Source organism: Poromitra crassiceps, assembly GCF_964638095.1.
Source record: "Poromitra crassiceps genome assembly, chromosome: 3".
In the NCBI taxonomy this organism is placed as follows: domain Eukaryota; kingdom Metazoa; phylum Chordata; class Actinopteri; order Beryciformes; family Melamphaidae; genus Poromitra; species Poromitra crassiceps.
Window position 1 is genome coordinate 12842249 of NC_139625.1, and position 2071 is coordinate 12844319.

Here is a 2071-nt window from a genome sequence, read left to right on the forward strand (position 1 = left end):
CGCGTCAGAACGCTCTTGGTGCGTGTTCGGCCGTTTAAAACAATGGGTGCGCTTCCAAACTCTGGGATCTGACGCTCCCTGTGCGTTTGGGGCTTAGACTCATTAATACTATTAATGACCCTCTGTTGCGGGCGGCTAATGGAGTACCACAGGGATGGCGTATTTTTGTATGCTTACCTAGAAGTCCCTGGGTTCTGGTTCGTAGGGGGAAAAGCCAATGGGATTTTTGTATAGGGATTTCAGCTAAATGCCTAAAATAAGGTGTGTTTAACAAAAGTGTATGAAATAGCTAAGTTTCTGTTCAGCAAGATAATCTTCACAAAATGAGGACCACTGTTATGACTGTTATGTTATGAAGCGTAAATGCATTTTTTTAATACCCAATTTTCAGAAAACCTTTCAAAAGTCATAAAAGTGGTCCTTATTTCTTGCTGAACACACAAACCAATTTTAACTAAGAAGAAGACAATTGCTCGAGTGACATCACCGATGACATCACAACTGCCTGATGTAGTCACCTGTAGGTCAGCAGTTGACCTGGGCGAATCCATCTTGTGCGACCAAAGGGTGTGGGGGAGGTTAGGTTTAGGCGTGGGGGGTGGTTGAGGTTACGTTTAGGAGTGGGGGCTGGGAGAGGTTAGCTCCAGCCGGTCCACCGACACGCTGCACGCCGCCTCGCTCAGATGGTTCTGCTTGTGGGCTATCGGCATTGCGGGCTGTCGGCACATAGACGCGCCACCATTTAGCCTCCACATCTCAGTTATTTTGCCATAAAGGAACTGGCCATTACACCAAGCAATTGTGATGTCATTGGTGATGTCATCAGTGATGTCAAGCAATTGTGATGTCATTGGTGATGTCATCAGTGAGTGTCATTATCAGTGATATGTCATCTTGGTGTATTGTGCCAGTTGGACGAATCTTTCTCACAGCCCAGTCAGAACTGGACAGCAGCAGTTAGTTAGCGATCTTTGTGTTAGCGATGTTTGTGAATTTCTGTCGTATCCGGCGGAAGTGTCGGTGTGTGCAGCTGCTGACCACGGGCATGGTGCTGTGCATGGTGATGATGGTGTTCCGGGAGCAGCTGGATCACCACATTGTCAGGCACATGAGGTCCTACGCTTACCGCTACCTGGTCAACAATTACAAATTTGCGGTCGGCGGGTCAGTGAGCTACCCGTACCTCCTCAACCACCCGGGGAAATGTATCGGCGGTGGGAGAAGAGTCGTCGACGTCCTCCTGCTTCTGTTTGTGAAATCGTCGCCAGAGAACTTTGAGCGTCGGCTGGCGATCCGGGACACGTGGGGGAACGAGAGCTACATGGGGTCGGAGCTGGGCGAGAGCGTGAGGGTGGTGTTCGCCCTGGGCGTGCACCCGGATGCCCGGTGTACAGCCAGGGTGCAGAGGGCCCTGCTGCAGGAGGACCAGACCTACTCAGACCTGATCCAGCAGGATTTTGTCGACACCTTTCACAACCTGACCACCAAGCTGATCATGCAGTTCCAGTGGACCCACCTGCACTGCCCTCACGCCCGCTTCCTCATGACCGCCGACGATGACATCTTCATCCACATGCCCAACCTGGTGAGGTACCTGCGGGGTCTCCAGAGCGCTCATCCAGGGGCCAAAGACCTGTGGGTGGGGCATGTGCACAGGGGATCCCCTCCCAATCGCCGCAAAAACAGCAAATACCACGTCCCGTACGAGCTGTACCCCTTGCCATCGTACCCGGACTACACGGCCGGCGGTGGGTACGTGGTTTCAGGGGACGTGGCGGCGAAGATCTACCAGGCGACGCAGGTGCTGAACTCCTCCATCTACATAGACGACGTGTTCATGGGGATGTGCGCCAGCGCCATGGGGGTCTCAGCTCAGGAGCACGTGTACTTTTTGGGGGAGGGCAAGGCGCCCTACCACCCCTGCATCTATGATCACATGATCACATCGCACGGACACGTCGCGGACGTACGCTCACTGTGGCGGGCGGCGACCAACCCGGCAGTCGATAGCCTCTCCTCTGGATTTATGGGTAAGCTGTACTGCACGGTGGTGAGAGTGATGCTGCTGTGA

The 2071-nt window shown here is 53.4% G+C and overlaps 1 pseudogene across 1 annotated transcript; it reads left to right on the forward strand.

The window, feature by feature from the left end:
- The first annotated feature begins 982 nt into the window (after positions 1-982).
- On the forward strand, positions 983-2071 carry LOC310773433 (lactosylceramide 1,3-N-acetyl-beta-D-glucosaminyltransferase A pseudogene; annotated as a pseudogene). The gene has a single exon. The product of its transcript is annotated as a lactosylceramide 1,3-N-acetyl-beta-D-glucosaminyltransferase A pseudogene (transcript).